Source organism: Callithrix jacchus, chromosome 2 (assembly GCF_049354715.1).
Source record: "Callithrix jacchus isolate 240 chromosome 2, calJac240_pri, whole genome shotgun sequence".
NCBI lineage: Eukaryota > Metazoa > Chordata > Mammalia > Primates > Cebidae > Callithrix > Callithrix jacchus.
Genome location: NC_133503.1, coordinates 2,893,759 through 2,914,690, shown reverse-complemented (window position 1 = coordinate 2,914,690; position 20,932 = coordinate 2,893,759). Strand labels below are relative to the sequence as shown.

Here is a 20,932-nt window from a genome sequence, read left to right as displayed (position 1 = left end):
TCCAACTGAAAGTACAGATGGGAGACTTTGTGATTCCAGTTTGATAAAGTACAACCTCCTGAACTTGTTCCCTTCCAAGGAACAGAGTCTATCTGAACCCGCCCCATAAACCAAGTGCTCCAGTTTGTGCTGTGTGGTAATGCATGGCGTAATTTTCCTCAACCCTTTCCATTACGTGGCAAATATCTACACAAATCATGTTTTCTAAATATGTAAAGCACGTGTTATCAGATCTTATGATGAAAAAAATGAACAAAGTATATCTTAAAAGACTACATTCAATCAACATAGAACTTTAACTTTTTAATGAGTCAAAAATATATTCACTGTATTATTTCAACTATATGACTTCTGAAAAAAGTAAAACTATGGATATAGAAAAGATCAGTGGTTGGAGTTGCTGGGAAGAAAGGGAGAGACAAACAGGCATAGCATTGAGAAGTTTTAGGGCAGCGAAACGATTCTGTCTGTCATATTAAAATAGTACATACATGTCATTATACATTTGTCTGAAGTCACAGAATGTGCAGTTTTAAGAATGAAGCCTGATGTCAACTATGAACTTTCGTTATAATGTGTCAATGTAGGTCCATCAGTTGTAACAAATGTAGCACTTTGATAGAAAATGCTAATAATGGGAAGGGCCATGTATGTGTGAGAGGCATGGAAAATAATGAGAAATCTCTGTACCTTCCTCTCAATGTTGCTGTGAACCTAAAACTGTTCTAAGAAATAAAGTTGTTGATCTAAAAACGATACTAATTGTCTATGCATCCCAGGATTTCCAGAACAAAAACTAAAGTGAAAAATAAAAGATATTCACTGAACCTGTTATGATGACATGTTTAAGCAAGACATGGTGACCCCAAATTGAAGATCATTAAAGACCAAAGTAACAGCATGTAGGCATTATTTCTCAAATTGAAGTATATAAAATATGTAAAATTAATAAATTTAATTGCATGCTTAGGCAAGAAAAGATTGATAAAATGATTATTTTATCTTATTTCACAATTCTAAACAGTGATTTAGCATAACATGAAAACTAGAGATATAGACCAATGGAACAGAACAGAGGCCTTGGAGGCAACGCCACACATCTACAACCATCCGATCTTTGACAAACCTGACAAAAACAAGCAATGGGGAAAGGATTCCCTGTTTAATAAATGGTGTTGGGAAAACTGGCTAGCCATGTGCAGAAAGCAGAAACTGGACCCCTTCCTGACACCTTACACTAAAATTAACTCCAGATGGATTAAAGACTTAAACATAAGACCTAACACCATAAAAACCCTAGAAGAAAATGTAGGCAAAACCATCCAGGACATAGGAGTAGGCAAGGACTTCATGACCAAAACACCAAAAACATTGGCAACAAAAGCCAAAATACACAAATGGGACTTACTCAAACTTCACAGCTTCGGCACGGCAAAAGAAACAATCATTAGAGTGAACCAGCAACCAACAGAATGGGAAAAATTGTTGCACTTTACCCATCTGACAAAGGGTTGATATCCAGAATTTACAAAGAGCTAAAACAGATTCACAAGGAAAAAAAAAGCCCATTCAAAAGTGGGCAAAGGATATGAACAGACACCTTACAAAAGAAGACATATATGATGCCAAGAAACATGAAAAAATGCTCATCATCACTGGTCATTAGAGAAATGCAAATCAAAACCACATTGAGATACCATCTCACGCCAGTTAGAATGGCGATCATTAAAAAATCTGGAGACAACAGATGCTGGAGAGGATGTGGAGAAATAGAAACACTTTTACACTGCTGGTGGGAGTGTAAACTAGTTCAACCATTGTGGAAGACAGTGTGGCGATTTCTCAAGGACCTAGAAATAGAAATTCCATTTGACCCAGCAATCCCATTACTGGGCATATATCCAAAGAATTATAAATCGTTCTACTATTAGGACACATGCACATGAATGTTATTGCAGCACAGCTTTAAATAGCAAAGACATGGAACCAACACAAATGCTTATCGATAATAGACTGGACAGGGAAAATGTGCACATATACACCATGGAATATTATGCAGCCATCAAAAAACAAAAGTTCGTGTCCTTTTTAGGTACATGGATGAACCTGGAGACCATCATTCTCAGCAAACCGACACAAGAGCAGAAAATCAAACACCATGTGTTCTCATTCATAGGTGGGTGTTGAACAATGAGAACACATGGACACAGGGAGGGGAGCACTACACACTGGGATCTGTGGGGGGGGAATAGGGGAGGGACAGCAGGGGGTGGGGAGTTGGGGAGAGATAGCATGGGGAGAAATGCCAGATATAGGTGAAGGGGAGGGAGGCAGCAAATCACACTGCCACGTGTGTACCTATGCAACTATTTTGCATGTTCTTCACATGTACCCCAAAACCTAAAATGCAATTTAAAAAAAGGAAAACTAGATTATTCATGTAATGAGAATAAAAGATAATTTTTATTCTTATTTTAACTCAAATTATTAAACTTATTTAACAATTTTACTGAAAGGCTAATGAGATAGGGACCGACTGTAATTACCTAATACTGCTATGGTAACTTACAAAGAAATACCTGTTAGTCACCAAAACTCAGAAAGGTAACCAGCATTGCAACTAAGGATGGATCATACCACAGAAACCAGTGCCAAGTTACCTTATGTTATTTGCTGTTAAAGTGAAATTTTAAAACAACACCAAAAATTAAGTTGGGGCTAAAACTTTTGTGCAGAAAAGATTTCATATAGCAGGCAAAAGACTGACATCCTTAGAAAGACGCGTGTGCAAGCCTGGCCCCGTGGCAGGTGTTTAGGAAATTGAAACTAAGAGGGTTACCACCGTTCCCTGAGAAGAAGGGCTCACTGTGTCTAAACTGTTCACAGAAACAATGTGGTTACTCTGAACAGATGCGTTCCTTCTGAGAGTCTGGAATTTGGGTACATGTGAGGGAGAGTAACCTCCATTTAAAACACTCGTGTACTGAGTCTCTAATAAGATCCTGGTACTGGCAGACATCACTGCGCATGTGTTGCCAAAATGTGAGACTGGGAGAATTAAGCAGATCCTGGGAACGCCACAGGAGAGAACTCCTGGAAACCTGTGCCTGGTTTCCTCCAGACTTGACCTCATGCACCTTTTCCCTCTAATTTTGCCTGTACCCTTTCATTGTAACAAATTAAAGATCTGAGCATGATTATTTTCTGAGTCCTGTGAGACCTTCTAGTGAATCACCAAGCCTGGAGGTGGTGTTGGACAGCCTTGGCACAAATGCATCGTATAAGATTTTTATTAAGTTGATATGATAAATGTGGCTGTCATCAAATGGTTATTTCACAGAATAACTTTCCCTAATGTTTTTCTTTTGTTTTTTTCTCCTTAATATCTGATTTGGAGATTCTTGTATTTCTGTATCTAATTGAATAAAGCCATTGTTGCAGAAGGATTATTTGAGCTCAGAAGTTCCAGACCAGCCTGGGTGATATGGTGAGACCTCCTCTAAAATATACATACACATACATACATACATACATACATACATACATACATACCATAAAAAAAATTGCTAAGCATGGTGGTGTATGCCTGTAGTCCCAGCTACTTGGGAGGCTGAGGTGAAAGGATCATTTAAGGCCAGGAAGCAGAAGTCGCAGGGAGCCAAGAATGCACCACTACACTCAAGTTCTAGCAAATGAGGGAGACAGTCTCAAAAATAAAGATAAACAAATCAATCAACCAATAATTGTGTATCCAACTAGATGTAGCCACACATGACTATGGTCCCAGCTACTCAGGAGGATAAGGTAGGAGGACTGATTAAGCCCAGAAGTTCAAGGCTACAGTGAGCTGTAATTGTACCACTGAATAGACACTGTATTCTAGCCTGGGCAACATAGAGAGACCCCATTTCTTACAATAACAACAACTAATTAAGTAAGTACCTAGTACAACTGGAGAACTCATCATCAAGTAACTTGTACACTCGGAGAAAAACATATGTCCACCGAGTAAAGTACAACAGTCCACTACTGATCAGAGAGTTCCTTTTACTTGCTTCTAATCTTTTTATTTCTTACAAAACTAGAAACATGGTTCACCCATTAAAGGCAGTTCCTCACAGAACAAGTTAAAAAGTCGAACTGCATCCAAAGTGCAGCAAGTGTGATCCGCTGCTCCCCGCAAACAGTGGATTCACTCATAAAGAATCAGCAGGACTTGTAACTTAGTGTGCACATATGCAAGTGCAACAGCACGTGTGTGTGTGTACATGCGCATGTGCATATGTGTATGTGTGTCAACGATGACAGATAAAACCATCTGGCTTATGTAAGAATATGTAACATGGCCGGTGCGGTGGCTCACGCCTGTAATCCCAGCACTTTGGGAGGCCGAGGCGGGTGGATCACGAGGTCAACAGATCGAGACCATCCTGGTCAACATGGTGAAACCCCGTCTCTACTAAAAATACAAAAAATTAGCTGGGCATGGTGGCACGTGCCTGTAATCCCAGCTACTCGGGAGGCTGAGGCAGGAGAATTGCCTGAACCCAGGAGGCGGAGGTTGCGGTGAGCCGAGATCGCGCCATTGCACTCCAGCCTGGGTAACAAGAGCGAAACTCCGTCTCAAAAAAAAAAAAAGATGTAACATAACTTGTACTTCTCACGAAGGAACTGTTTTTCTGTCTTCTGCACTCAGTAGGTATCTCCAAAACATAATCTCCAATTTGTATGGGTGCACGCTGGTTTAATTTTACAGTTCTTATTGCCATTTACTTATGGTACAAGAAAGGGATTGTTGAGTTCCCAGTTCTGAAGATACTTTATGACAAAAATTAATATGTGATACAGTTCACCCTGGAACAGCAAGGGTTTGATGTGGAGGGGTTTACTTACATGCAGATTTTCTTCTGCCTCTGAAATCCATAGACAGATGAAGACCTTTGTGAGAATCCACTTACGTTTTATGAAAAGTCAATATATTTTTCTGACGATTTGCTTTCTAACAGCTTCATTTCTCTAGCTTACTTTGTTGTAAGAACACAGTATATAATAATGCAGCACAAATAAAATAGGTTTTGTTTTGTTTTTTGAGACAGAGTTTCGCTCTTGTTACCCAGGCTGGAGTGCAATGGCGCGATCTCAGCTCACCAAAACCTCCACCTCCTGGGTTCAAGCAATTCTTCTGCCTCAGCCTCCTGAGTAGCTGGGACTACAGGCACGCGCCACCGTGCCCAGCTAATTTTTGTATCTTTAGTATAGACGTGGTTTAACCTTGTGACCAGGATGGTCTCGATCTCTTGACCTCGTGATCCACCCACCTCGGCCTTTCAAAGGTGCTGAGATTACAGGCGTGAGCCACCGCGCCCGGCCAATAAAATAGGTTTTAATGAACTGTTGATGTTCTCAGGAAGGCTTCCAGTCAATGGTGGGTTAATAGTAGCTAAGCCCGGGAAATTAAAAGTTATACTCAGATTTTCAACTGCAGAGGGATTACAGTCCCTAACCCCCGCATTATTCATGGGTCAACTATAATTATTTATGTACTAAATACAAACAATTTATTATAAAAGTGAAATAGAAGATCCCTGTGTAGAACAAATTCAATTTGTTATAATGTGACTGTAGAAAAAACATACAACATGCTAACTTAGCAATCTTGTTTCTTATTTATGCAAAAATATGATATAGAATTGGAGGGATTGTAATTATTTTTTTCAAACAATACTGTTTCAGATTATAATTTAGATAAAACTACCTTCTTAAATAACTCCGAATTCCAAACTAAAGAAGTTAAATATTGAAAATTAATTTACATATATGTATATACATATATATACTTGCAATTTACACATATTTTTAAACTGGTTGTTTTCAATTAAAACTACCTTAAGCTTACATCTTCCTTTTTTTTTTATCAAGAGTAGGACAACAAGATATATATTAGAAATTTACTATCAGAAGTCTTACTAGCCTTGAAGTATCTTATTTTTAGATTTCAAAATTTGATGTCAAATTCTATACATAAAAATTAACAAATAAAATTGCTATTTTAATACTAAAATAAAAAATATTTACCACACATATTAAATTCTTAAACCATTTCAGGCAATCTCAGCACTAATACCAGAACTTGAATTTTTATCCCATACACTTCAAAATTTTAAGCTTTACAAGTTTATTAATGTTTTAATTATAGGAAAAAAAAGTGAAGTACTCATAAATGGAGAAAGCACAGCTCAGTAAATTGACTCTATTCAGCTGGACATTGTGCAAAGTGTCCCGCACTCAGAACAGGTCCTTGCTCTCTAACGAGTGGTATTTGTTTTCAGACAAGTTGCTTCTCTTAGGCTCCATGGTTTCTTCTACAAAATAAGGATTTTTCTACCGTACTTCACTAGGTTGTTAAAAAGATGTAATTAGATTGCATGCTCAAATATTCAGAGAAATAGTAAAGCAATTGAATAATTTATCCTTAAACTTTATTGCTGAAACTATTTGGAGTCCCAAATGAAGCTTGATGTGTTTTTCCATAGGTTCTAATATTCAAATGTTGCAGTTGTCATAAAATGTTATTAAGTGCTAATTTTGTTTTTTAGTTATATTTATTGTGGCTTGTAATTCAGGGCATTTTAGCTAATTCATAACTTATAACTAAATTTACATATAAATATATTATCTCATTAAAATGGGTGACATGATTGTCCCCTATTACTGAGCTCATCAATCACACCAAGAGCAGAAAATTAACAGATGTCAAAACCTGGCTTGGACAACCACCTCATCAGACATTGAGCCAGCACATCTGTGCCAGGATGCTGGATCTCCATGGCCCTCTCCAACTAACATACAAGAAAATAACCCTGTTTTTATTGTTTTTCAGGTTTATTAAGGAAATGCAAGTTGACATTTTCTTATTTCCAAGACATGTACTGACAACATATTTGCATGTAACATGCCACATGTTACTCAGCTCTGTTTTCATTTCATAAATCACTGTACATCAATAGTTTTATAGTGATAACTACAATTGTAATATTAGGTATCTCCTGTTTTTCTTCAACTCACACTGCTTCCTTGGAGCTGGTCAAGAAATATAGTCAAGGCATCATTCTGGGACCAAGATGGCAGAAGAAAAAACTGGTAGCAACCCTTACTGTTCTGGAGCTGTTGCAAATGATCCCCAGGCAAGGAGAGCCTGGAGTGGACCTCAGCAGTCCTACAGCAGAGGGGCCAGAATGTTAGAAGGAAAAATAAGAAACAGAAATAACTTTATCATGAACTGCACATCCACTCAGAGACCCAATCTGAAAATCAGCAACTACAAAGATGACAAGTGGATAAATGCACAAAGATGGGAAGAAACCAGCACAAAAAGAAGGAAAACACCCAAAACCAGGACACCTTGCCTCCTATAAGAGATCACAACTCCTCACCAGCAAGGGAATAAGGCTGGATGAAGAATGAGTGTGATGAAATGACAGAATCAGGCTTCAGAAGGTGGGTAATGAGAAACTTCTGTGAGTTAAAAGAACATGTTCTAACTCAATGCAAAGAAACTAAGAACCTTGAAAAAAGATTTGACAAAATGCTAACAAGAATGAACAATTTAGAGAGGAATATGAATGAACAGATGGAGCTGAAAAACACAACACAAGAACTTCGCAAAGTATGCACAAGTCTCAAAAGCAAAATTAACCAAGCAGAAGAAAGGATATCAGAGGTCGAAGATCAACTCAATGAAATAAAACAAGAATGCAAGATTAGAGAAAAAAGCATAAAAAGGAATGAACAAAGTCTCCAAGAAATATGGGACTATGTGAAAAGACCTAATTTACATTTGATAGGTGTGCCTGAATGTGACGAAGAGAATGAATCCAAGCTGGAAAATACTCTTCAGGATATTATCCAGGAAAACTTTCCCAAACTAGAAAGGCAGGCCAATATTCAAGTCCAGGAAATAAAGAGAAAACCACAAAGATATTCCTCAAGAAGAGCAACCCCAAGGCACATAATTGTCAGATTCGCCAGGGTTGAAATGAAAAAGAAAATGCTAAGGGCAGCCAGAGAGAAAGGTCGGGTTACCCATACAGGGAAGCCCATCAGACTCACAGCAGATCTCTCAGCAGAAACCCTACAAGCCAGAAGAGAGTGGGGGATGATATTCAACATTTTTTAAAAAAAGAACTTTCAACCCAGAATTTCATATCCAGCCAACTAAGCTTCATAAGAGAAGGAAAAATAAAATCCTTTGTGAACAAGCAAGTACTCAGAGATTTTGTCACCACCAGGCCTGCTTTACAACAGCTTCTGAAAGAGGCACTACACATAGAAAGGAACAACCAGTACCAGCCACTCCAAAAAAACATACCAAATGGTAAAGAGCATCAACAAAATGAAGAATCTGCATCAACTAACAGGCAAAACAACCAGCTGGCATCAAAATGGCAGTATCAAACTCACACATAACAATATTAACCCTAAATGTAAATGGACTAAATGCACCAATCGAAAGACACAGACTGGCAAATTGGATAAAAAGCCAAAACCCATTGGTGTGCTGTTTCCAGAAAACCCATCTCACATGCAAGGATACACAAAGGCTCAAAATAAAGGGATGGAGGAAGATTTACCAAGCAAAAGGAGAGCAAAGAAAAGCAGGAGTTGCAATTCTTATCTCTGATAAAATAGACTTTAAAGCAACAAACATCAAAAGAGACAAAGAAGGACATTACATAATGGTAAAAGGATCAATGCAACAAGAAGAACTAACGATTTTAAATATATATGCACCCAATACAGGAGCACCCAGATACATAAGGCAAGTTCTTAATGACTTACAAAGACACTTAGACTCCCACACAATAATAGTGAGAGACTTTAGCACTTTACTGTCAATATTAGACAGATCAACGAGATAGAAAATTAACAAGGATATCCAGGACTTGAACTCAGACCTGGAACAAGCAAACCTGATAGACATTTGCAGAACTCTCCACCCCAAACCCACCAAATACACATTCTTCTCAGCACCACATCACACCTACTCTTAAATTGACCACATAATTGGAAGTAAAGCACTTCTCAGCAAATGCAAAACAACTGAAATCATAACAAACAGTCTCTCAAACCACAGTGCAATCAAGTTAGAACTCAGAATTCAGAAACTATCTCAGAACTGAACAGCTTTATGGATACTGATCAACTGGCTCTTGAATGTTGACTGGATAAACAATGAAATGAAGGCAGAAATAAAGATGTTCTTTGAAACCAATGAGAATGAAGACACAACATACCAGAATCTCTGGGACACATTTAAAGCAGTCTCTAGAGGAAAATATATACCAATAAGTGCCCACATGATAAAAAAGGAGGGATCCAAAATTGACACCCTATCATCAAAATTGAAAGAGCTATAGGAGCAAGGTCAAAAAAACCTCAACATCTAGCAGAAGACAAGAAATAACTAAGATCAGAGCAAAACTGAAGAGATAGAGACACAAAAAAACCCTTCAAAATATCAATAAATCCAGGAGCTGCATTTTCAAAAAGATAAAACACACCACTAGCCAGATTAATAAAAAAGAGAGAATAACCAAATAGATGCAATAAAAAACAATAAAGGGGAAATCACCACAGATTCCACAGAAATTCAAACCATCGTCAGAGATTATTACAAACAGCTCTATGCACATAATCTAGTAAACCTGGAAGAAATGGATAAATTCCTGGACACTTGCCTCCTCCCAAGACTAAACCAGGAAGAAGCCAAAACCCTGAACAGACCAATAACAAGATCTGAAGTTGAGGCAGCAATTAAGAGCCTAACACACAAAAAAAAGTTCAGATGGGTTTACAGCTGAATTCTACCAGAGACACAGAAGGAGCTGGGACCATTCCTTCTGAAACTATTACAAATAATTCAAAAAGAGGGAATCCTTCCAAAATCATTTTATGAGACCAACATCATCCTGATACCAAAACCCAGCAGAGACTCAGCAAGAAAAGAAAACTTCAGGCCAATATCCATGATGGACATAGATGCAAAATTCTTCAATAAAATACTGGCAAGCCAATTGCAACAGCACATCAAAAAGCTTATCCACCATGATCAAGTAGGATTCATCTTGGGGATGCAAGGCTGGTTCAACATATGCAAGTCTATAAATGTAATTCACCACATAAACAGAACCAAAGACAAAAACCACATATTTATTTTAATTGATGCAGAGAAGGCCTTTGACAAAATTCAACAGCCCTTTATGTTAAAAACCCTCAATAAACTAGGTATTGATGGAATGTATCTCAAAATAATAAAAGCTATTTACAACAAACCAACAGCCAATATGATACTGAATGGGCAAAAACTGGAAGAATTCCCATTGGAATCTGGCACTAGACAAGGATGCCCTCTTTCACCACTTCTATTCAATATAATACTGGAAGTTCTAGCCAGAGCAATCAGGCAAGAAAAAGAAATAAAGGGTATTCAAATAGGAAAGAAGGAAGTCAAACTGTCTCTATTTGCAGATGACATGATAGTATATCTAGAAGATCCCATTGTCATAGCCCAAAATCTCCTGAAACTGATAAGCAACTTCACCAAAGTCTCAGGATACAAAATCAGTGTGCAAAAATCACAAGCATTCCTATACACCAATAACAGACTTAACGAGAGCCAGATCAAGAATGAACTGCCATTCACAATTGCTACAAAGAGAATAAAATACCTAGGAATACAACTAACAAGGAATGTAAAGGACCTCTTCAAGGAGAACTACAAACCACTGCTCAAAGAAATAAGAGAGGACACAAACAGATGGAGAAACATTCCATGTTCATGGTTAGGAAGACTCAATATAGTGAAAATGGCCATACTGCCCAAAGTAATCTATAAATTTAATGCTATCCCCATCAAGCTACCAATGACCTTCTTCACAGAACTGGAAAAACCCACCTTAAACTTTATATGGAACCAAAAGAGAGTCCGCACAGACAAGTCAATTCTAAGGAAAAGGAACACAGCAGGAGGCATCACACTACTGGACTTCAAATTATACTACAAGACTACAGTAATCAAAACAGCATGGTACTGGTACCCAAACAGAGACATAGACCAATGGAACAGAACAGAGGCCTCGGAGACAACACAACATACCTACAACCATACCATCTTTGACAAACCTGACAAAAACAAGCAATGAGGAAAGGATTCCCTGTTTAATAAATGGTGTTGGGAAAACTGGCTAGCTATGTGCAGAAAGCAGAAACTGGACCCCTTCCTGACACCTTACACTAAAATTAACTCCAGATGGATTAAAGACTTAAACATAAGACCTGGCACCACAAAAACCGTAGAAGAAAATCTAGGCAAAACCATTCAAGACATAGGTGTAAGCAAGGACTTCATGAAGACAAATCGGACCTAATCAAACTCCACAGCTTCTGCACAGCAAAGAAACAGTCATTAGAATGAATTGGCAGCCAACAGAGTGGGAAAAAATTTTTGCAGTCTACCCATCTGACAAAGGGCTGATATCCAGAATTTACAAAGAACTAAAACAGATTTACAAGAACAAAACAAGCCCATTCAAAAGTGGGTGAAGAATATGAACAGACACTTTATAAAAGAAGACATACATGAGGCCAACAAACATATGAAAAAATGCTCATCGTCATTGGTCATTAGAGAAATGCAAATCAAAACCACATTGAGATACCATCTCACACCAGTTAGAATGGCGATCATTAAAAAATCGGGAGACAACAGATGCTGGAGAGGATGCGAAGAAATAGGAACACTTTTACACTATTGGGAGTGTAAATTAGTTCAACCATTGTGGAAGACAGTGTGGCGATTCCTCAAGGACCTAGAAATAGAAATTCCATTTGACCCAGCAATCTCATTACTGGGTATATATCCATAGGATTATAAATCGTTCTACTATAAGGACACATGCACATCAACGTTCATTGCAGCACTGTTTACAATAGCAAAGACCTGGAACCAACCAAAATGCCCATCGATGACAGACTGGACAGAGAAAATGTGGCACATATACACCATGGAATATTATGCAGCAATAAAAAACGATGAGTTAGTGTCCTTTGTAGGGACATGGATGAACCTGAAAACCATCATTCTCAGCAAACTGACACAAGAACAGAAAATGAAGCACCACATGTTCTCACTCATAGGTGAGTGTTGAACAATGAGAACACATAGACACAGAAAGGGGAGCATCACACACTGGGGTCTGTTGGGGGGAATAGGGGAGGGACAGCAGGGGGTGGGGAGTTGGGGATAGAGAGCATGGGGAGAAATGCCAGATATAGGTGAAGGGGAGGAAGGCAGCAAATCACACTGCCATGTGTGTACCTATGCAACAGTATTGCATGTTCTTCACATGTACCCCAAAACCTAAAATGCAATTTTTAAAAAATAGATGACTTTCCAGAAGCAATGCAAAATATGGAATGCTTTATGAATTTCTGAGCCATCCTTAGGCAGCAGCCATGCTTATGCTTATCTGCTCTCTATCGATCCAATTTAAAGCATATGCTGGTGAAAGAGTACAAACCCCAGTTTTACACAGGGACACTCATGAATCATCGATGAAGCTTAGCTCTGCTCAATCCGACTCACCTACTTGAGATTCAGAGAATTTTATCTAACGGCTTCCTGTGAGGCAGAACTTTAAAATGTATTTACAACTTGAGGTAGAGAAGCAAGTAGCCTGGGAGACCTTTATTATTGTAGAAATGGATTACTTGAGGGGCCACCTGCAAGTTGGTTCCCAGTGCTCTGTGGAAAGACAACATGGAGCCTTCTGCTGTCTAACCAAGGCTGCTGCAGAGGATATAAAAGAGCCTCAAGATTGCAATCTGACAGCAAAAGGAAAGGGAACTTAACCTCTTCCTGCAACATTTAAACATCTCTGACTGGTGGGAACGATCTCAACTAGTATTTGTTAGAGAAAAGACCAACAGGGGTCTCAAAGGATGACTTACTATGAAGGCCTAGGCTAAGTCTAGCTCCAAATAATGTTTTTAGTGTAGGGAAGCATCAATTTGCTGACTATTTGTGTGGGTAAAGCTAGGAGGCCTGGTTCCCAGAGCAGGGTGCTGGGAACAATGGCTGAGCATAAGTTCATAACCTAATAAACACTGAGCTTTGAACTCTACATATGAATCACCATGAAAATGGAGTGTCTGAATCAGTGAATGCATCCTGGTGGCAAAGGTCAATCACCATCAGATTGAAGGACCAGTTACAATGGCAACAGTAAAGCAAGTGCATCCGTGGAAACGACAGAATAATCTGAATGGCCGTTTTCCCCCTTCTGACTTGTAAAGAAAGATTGCCACCCTTGGACTTAGAAAACACCGTAGCTTCTTGGAAAATTCAAAGAAGACAGACACAGGAGATAGCCCCAGAAGACGATACAAGATTTTCTGCTAAATTGAACATTTCAAGACCCAATAACTCATTAGAAAAGTCAGGCCAGGCATGGCGGCTAGCACTCTGAGAGGCCAAGGCAGGAGGATGACTTATGCTCAGGAGTTCGAGACCAGCCTAGGCAACATAGTGAGACCTTGCCTCTACAAAATAAAAAAGAAAAACAATGAATAAAATCGAGGTCAAAGATGTGGCTCTATTTTCATCTGATGCATGGGGATTATACTCAGAATAAGATGAACCGGGCCGGGCGCAGTGGCTCACGCCTGTAATCCCAGCACTTTGGCAGGCCGAGGCGGGTACATCACGAGGTCAAGAGATTGAGACCATCCTGGTCAACATGGTGAAACCCCGTCTCTACTAAAAATACAAAAAATTAGCTGGGCATGGTGGCGCGTGCCTGTAATCCCAGCTACTCAGGAGGCTGAGGCAGGAGAATTGCCTGAACCCAGGAGGCGGAGGTTGCGGTGAGCCGAGATCGCGCCATTGCACTCCAGCCTGGGTAACAAGAGCGAAACTCCGTCTCAAAAAAAAAAAAAAAAAAAAAGAATGAGATGAACCACATTGAGATCCCTAGGCATAAGGGTCTTAAAAGTCCTGAAAGAATCCTGCATTCTGCTTCTCACTAATCTAGCCTTCTGCTTGATTTTTATCTAAAAAGTGGACTAACTTTTGCTTTTCAAATGACCTGAACCAAACTATGAACTCTCACCTAATGTATAAGATTCAGAGGTTGCAATGATTTTAAACATCAATTTAGTATTAACTGGCCATTTCATACAAACACCTTGTCAAACCATGATAAATAGCATAATTCTCTGCATCTCATACACACATATCTTGAGTAATGAAATTAATATTTTGCTGAAGGAAAATATTGACAATGCCTGATGAGCCATAATGTACAGGAAGCATGAGGGCTGCTCTAGAACAAAGAAACAGCTCCATTCAAGGACTTTAATAAAGTCATTACTAAACAGCCAGTTTGATAGACTTTCTCAATTTAATATCCTACCTGTGGATGTAGACAGAATAACCATTTGCATGTACGAGCTTGTGTCTATAAGCATCTTGGGTGCTCAAGTGTTCATCTTTGTAAATTATCACCAAGGCTAAAAAGAAAGGGATGAGAAGGATATCTCGTTTCACTGGGGGATGACATAATACAAGTTGCTAACTTGTAGTCCCTTGATGGCCGGAACTGTGCTGAGGTCATTTATCTAAAGTAGGCAAAGATTTAAATGCAGATGTACCCATTGCATTCCTGGCCTGATATATTGTCATTCATATCAGCTATGGGTCAGGTAGGAGCCATCTACAGCCTGAACACAATAAATAACAATAATGACAATACCAGTCATAAGCTAAAAGTCCACACTTCAAAAATTAACAAAATACAAAAACCTTTAGCTAATGTGAGATTACAAGACCAAAAACATCAGATTACAAATAACAAACGCTCTACATTATGAGAAAACGGATCCTACTCTATGTTTTTACATTGCTTAGTCCAGATATTCACTTTTCCACCTGATTATCTGTGTTGATATTTTTCACTATATGCCAATAATTATGTGAATCTTATTAATATTTCTGACTTGAGTGACTCCACTCTAGAACACTCAGGTCTTTATTTTCAACAAGAACTATTGTACTGTCTCAGCCTATCGACAGCACATACATTTGCTTGGGTTTTCACTAAAAATTACACCATTTACTGTCTCGTGCAAATTATAGCAGATAAAAGTGATGTTTCCATCCTATAAAACAGCAAAAAAAAAAAATTCACAAAATTACAAATTTCTCAAATGAAAAACCTTCTCTAAGAACTTCAACATACAGTATAGAAAAGAAGTGAATGAGAACCAGTCCCATCCTTCGCACTCCTCTGTACTTTCTGATGTGCTGCTCTCTACCTTGCAAACCCCCCTCCTCGGCCTCCCCACATAACTGTGGTCATCGCCAAAACTCCTTCAAACCTACCAGTCCAAAGAACCCTGCTTCCATCACAGCACTTAGCATGGCCTATTGTAATCACTTCACTGTTTCCTACTGAAACCAAGAGCTTCTTGAGGGTAAGGCCTGTATCTTCTCTCTCTATAGCCCCCCAAATCTAAAACACGGTAGCAAATACGTGTTTTTTACATAAATTAATCATTTAAATTATTTTCTCTAGAGCAGTGTTTCTTAAACTATATTCCAAAGAATATTTTCTTATTGTATCCTGAGAAAGACTCCTTGACAATCTGCATATGAGAAGTATTACAAACTGTATTTTATATAATCAAGAAATCTCTTGAACTTTACCTAAAACCCATCTGATAATACTTTTTGTGGCAAATACTAATATTTAAGGAATTAAGAGATTCAGAGACAGTTTCCAGAGCTTCCCAGTACAGCTGGAGGTTTCCTCTGGGTGGTGCAAACTTGCTTGATTCACTTCCATCAATGACGTTAGAATCCCAGACGCCAATGTCAGGCCCTCCTGCTCCAAATGCGCCACTAAGGAAATGAGCTTTGAATTAAGAGTAATTGCCTTCAAATGTACATATTTTTCATATTATTAAACAGTCCATGGGCTTCTTTTAATGCAAAAGAACAGATTTTTATCTTAACTGTTATAATGCTCAGTATGTTCTGTTTAAGAGAAAGAGGTTTTAAAAACTTAAAAATAAATATTAAAAAAAAAAACAAAGCTTAGTAAGAAATTCTATTCTCAATTGTAATGGTAATATAATGCGGGGACTCTAAAGCAACTCTACTTTTTAAATTCATTTTTACTGGTTTCCATTTAAATTACTATTTAAATTTTTTTTTATTTTAAACTAAATTTAAAGCAAATGCAAATATAATGGAAGTTCTCATACTAATCCATATGGGTTATTTCAAGCATAATGAAAGTCAACAAGTCACTTCATTCTTAAGGAAGATTGCTGAGGAGAAAGATACAATGCCTGCAATATTCAGAAACTATCCAACTATAACCAAAAATCGCCTATAAAAAACATCTTGGCTTTCTTATGAGAAGATCATTATTTGTGGTATAGATAAAGAAAGAGTTTTAAACTAAATTCAAAAATTCAACCCCATAACTGAGGGATTTATATAATCTCTAGACTATATATTATAAAGACATACACATTGACTTAAAAACTTTGAAATCTTTATCAAAATAAAGATTTTACAACATAAAAGTTGTAAACTCAAATACCTACAAGGACAAAGGAAGGTTAAAAGCAAACTGGAGAATATTTGCCTTTATAAAGGAGCACCCTCTGCACAGAAGGCCAACAGTGGTAGAAACTCAGGGGACACCAGATTTAATTTTTTAAGACAAACGTGAAGTCCATATTTCTGCGTAAGTCTTCTAAATTTTACTGTTGACTCCGTTTATAAAGGCAATCCAATCTGTGCACATTTGGAATATAGCTCCATGGTTTTTATATTTGCTATGAATGTCTAACTAAATGGTTGTGTGTAATCCAAGTATTTGCATGTAAACGATTTTCTTTTTCTGGTATCATATGTTTTACAAAAAAAAAAAAATCAGGCCTCATATATAATGAAAATTGCTATTAAGACTCATAACACCCACTTTAAGAATGTTTCCAACATGTACTCATTTATAGTCTATTTGCATATAATTTTCCCAGATTGTTAGCCAAATAGTTTATATGACTGCCAAACGAAATTATTAAAATCTTTTTTTTTTTTTTTTTTTGCCAATCAGTTTGAGCTTATGAGGTTGCTCAGGTTAGCCTTGAACTGATGACCTCGCCTTCGCGAGCGCCATGACCTCCGGCGGGAGCCACTTTGGACCCCTATTAAAATCTTTATATCAAATTTATGTCAACTTCATGGATTTCAGTGTGTAAAGCTGACATCCCGGTTATGCTAAAGATCTATAAACTTAACAGACATACTGAGATAGTTCATAATACAACATTAACTTAAAAAAAATTTAGGATTGGCTATTATTTTAATTGAAAAAACCCAACTTGTAATGAACATTTCTTGACACATAATCACCTGTATGGTGACAAAGGGATGTGAAATCATTAAAGAGTCAGCCTCTACTTATTGAAAGATTACCTATAAGCAAATTTTTAAAGACTCTCTGAATGGCAGTGAATGACTAATGGTGGGAATAAAAGGTATTATTCTGTAAGCTGAGAGTTACTGCCAATAATATTCCCTTTCACTCCCAGTCACAGACATAGAGAAAGACAGGCATGTCAGACTAATCTTACCGAAAAGGGGAACTTTGAAGAAAGCAGCACCTCGAGAACGCCAGCTCTTCTAGAGATCTTGTACTTTTTTGAGGTTGGAAATGTCCATATTGCACGTATCTATTTTGGGTTCTTAAACAGGAGCGCATCCAAACCTGGGGGTTTTGTTTTTGTTTGTTTGTTGCTGTTATTGTGGTTGGAGATAAGCCTCACTATGTTGCTCAAGCTGGGACTGCGAGAACATGCCACTGTGCCCAGCTTCAAGAAGACATTTTTAAGCATACACATTGAGGCCTTATCAGACCTATTACATCAAAGCTTCAGGGGAAAGCCTAAAATGTTAGATTTTTAACAAATTTTCTCCGGTCACTATAAAGCACAATTCTGAGAATTAGCGCGGCAGGCAGTCACCTGAGCCTCACCCCTCACCCACATGCTAATTCCCTTTACCAGTTGGAGATGTGGCCACAAAAAGAAAAGAGTACGAGATGGAGTCATGTATTAAATCTACACTAATTTTCATGGGTATGAGTAGCACAGGGACAAATAAACTCAAAACTGAACTTGATTTTGCTATTAATAAGCTCCTTGTCTCCCACCTTTCCATCAAGACATTCTAGATTTGAGAGGGAAGTTTAGACTCTTAGATCTAAGTGGCGGTTTCTGCCTGGATGGGTCATAAGTCAGTTAATACTTTGTTTCATCTTCTGCTGAAGTGTTTCTTATTTTGCCACCACGTATTCACTGCGTATTTGGCTTCCTCAGAGTCCTCCTAAAATTAATCTCAAGGCAAGTTTCAACTCACTCTCCTTTTCAGCCCAAAATGTATTAGCCCCAAAGCTGAAGAGCACCTTGTCTCAACATATAAACTGGAAGAACAAACTAGAAAAAACTCTTCTAGGCATTTTCGCTTATTACCTAATTTCCAAGTGACCTGTGTATTCTCAGCGGCTCTCCTTTTCCCTCCCCATTTTTCCCTCTTGAGCCTCCCCACTCACTGATGATACAGCAGCAAGTTGTCTATTAATTCTAAGTTGCTTTAGTTTTGTTTGAGTTTTAAGACAAAGCCTATTTTCAGGGCATATTTTCTTTCCTGTGTTGTTTTACATTAATTAGGAAAAAAAAACTCTTGCATTAAAAAAAAAATTGAAAAGGTTTTACCTTGAAGAAATTCCAAAGTGTATTTTAAAAAGTTGTGCCCTTTAATGTTTCCTTCAAAGTGTCATTATTTAAAATACGATCTTTGACAATGAGGTTATTTCAAAACAACTTAATCTGCTTGCATTCAGTGAATGCCTGAGCTTCCAAATATAGAAAATGGAGCCCGGCCAGGTGCGGTGGCTCAAGCCTGTAATCCCAGCACTTTGGGAGGCCGAGACGGGTGGATCACGAGGTCAAGAGATCGAGACCATCCTGGTCAACATGGTGAAACCCCGTCTCTACTAAAAATACAAAAAATTAGCTGGGCATGGTGGCGTGTGTCTGTAATCCCAGCTACTCAGGAGGCTGAGGCAGGAGAATTGCCTGAACCCAGGAGGCGGAGGTTGCGGTGAGCTGAGATCGCGCCATTGCACTCCAGCCTGGGCAACAAGAGCGAAACTCCGTCTCAAAAAAAAATGGACCCCTACCTATGTCAAGGTTAAAACAAATACTTTGAAAAGAAAGTTGATCCATCTACACCTTGTCCATTGCTTCAATATTTGCATCATGAGAAAGCAGTTTTTCTGCCAGTAACATCAGTAACATATTCTCATTATACCCAGCATGACGGAGAGCAGTGATGCCATAGATATCCTTAAGATGTGAAGTGGTGCCACGTTTCAGCAGAATGATGGCACAAGTGTCTTCCTGGCCATGTACACCTGTCCACATTAGATCAAGAAATAGATTGTAAACTCTAATAATTCAAAATACACATTCTGCAGGTTTCACCAATGAGTTATATTTAAATAAGATAAATTATATATATATATATATAAATCAAACCCATGTCATGCCGAAAGAGGTGGCTACTATATACCTGTATTAAAGGTGTTCTGTTTTGTCACAAATGTCACCTGGTATTTCCTGTTCACCAGGAGAGTGACCACCTCCACACAGCCACTGGCACAGGCCAAATGGAGAGCAGCAGTACAAGAGTAGGAGGACCTTTAGGAAAGCGTATAGTGCCGTATCTCAAAACATACAGTCATTCATGTAATTATGAACATTAAATAGCATGATTTTTCTCCTTATTTATCTTGAAGAAAGTACAACACTTATTAGCTCTTACTGCTCCCTGCCTTAATGAAACAGTAGCCTATTTGACTAGAAACAGCTCGGTCTTTGGATTCCGTTCAACTAGGGTTTCAGTCCCACTTTAAACTGTCATTTACCAGCTACCACTTAGCCTTTCTGCGCCTCAACTTCCTCATTAATAAAAACAACAATAATAGCTATCTCATAGGACATCATGATGCCTAAGTGAGAAACTATGTAAAGTATTTAAAATAGTTCCTACAGCAACAACTCAAACTTGTTAGATTTTTGTTTTTTGAGACAAGGTCTCACTCTTTTGCCCAGGCTGGAGCACAGTGGTGTAATCATACCTCACTCTAGCATGGAACTCCTGGGCTCAAGCGATCCTCCATCCCCAGCATCCTGAGTAGCTGGGACTACAGATGTGTGCCAGCATGCCCGGATACTAATTTAAAAATTTAGGTAGAGCAAGAATCTCATTTTGTTGTCCAGGCTGGTCTCAAACTCCTGCATCAAGCGATCCTCCCACCTCAGCCTCCCTGAGTTCTGGGATTATTTCTATTACTACTACTCAACAAAAAAAATTAATTAATAATACAATTATACCTACTTTGCAGGAGGACTTAAAGAGTAGGTCACATTTTAACATCTGTGATATTTGAATGCCACTTATAATTCACAGTTTATTACAACTAGAATTGGTAGCATTTTAAAAATTATTTTATTGACATATATAATAATGGGGCATCACACAACCCATGAGTCCTTACACTAAGTAGCATATGGTATACGCAGGTCTAGGACAGGTCTAGGGATATAGCTGGCACTTAAATACGTTTCAGTTCTTAAACATACTCTGGGGAAAGAACACTGAAATAACAGTAACACATTTTTTAAACAAATTAATTCTTGGATTTTTCAAACAACTTGAAGCCAAAGGAAATTCACGATTCAAATGAACAGGGGTGTGTGGATCATTTAATTCAATTTTTGTATTTAGAGAATATAT

The 20,932-nt window shown here is 38.2% G+C and overlaps 1 long non-coding RNA gene and 1 pseudogene across 7 annotated transcripts in view; both read right to left on the bottom strand.

Annotated features, from left to right (window-relative positions):
* LOC128931440 (uncharacterized) overlaps positions 1-20,932 on the bottom strand; it is a 133,493-nt gene that overhangs the window by 34,653 nt on the left and 77,908 nt on the right. The gene's annotated exons all lie outside the window — the stretch shown is intronic.
* LOC118151898 (U6 spliceosomal RNA) lies at positions 12,464-12,578 on the bottom strand (annotated as a pseudogene).